Here is a 291-nt window from a genome sequence, read left to right on the forward strand (position 1 = left end):
GGGGTCAGCCGGGCGGGCGGGCGGGTGATGCTCCCGTGGCACCGGGAAGGGTCCGTGACTCACACGCACGCCGGTGACATCTGGACAGACGGCATCCGGCCTCAGTACGTTTCCGGAATGCTCTGTCGCATGTTTCCTGTACGTGCAGGTTTGCAGCGTGGACCTGAGCCCATGTGACCATTCCTCAGCAGAGGGCAGTGGCCCTCGAGGCCTGAGCCACACAAACCACTCCATCCGCAGAGGCAGAGCCCGGGGGCTTCCCAGGCGCTACCCTCGGGGCAGGCGGGGCGG

This window comes from Myotis davidii, unplaced genomic scaffold (assembly GCF_000327345.1).
Source record: "Myotis davidii unplaced genomic scaffold, ASM32734v1 scaffold1364, whole genome shotgun sequence".
Taxonomy (NCBI): Eukaryota; Metazoa; Chordata; class Mammalia; order Chiroptera; family Vespertilionidae; genus Myotis; species Myotis davidii.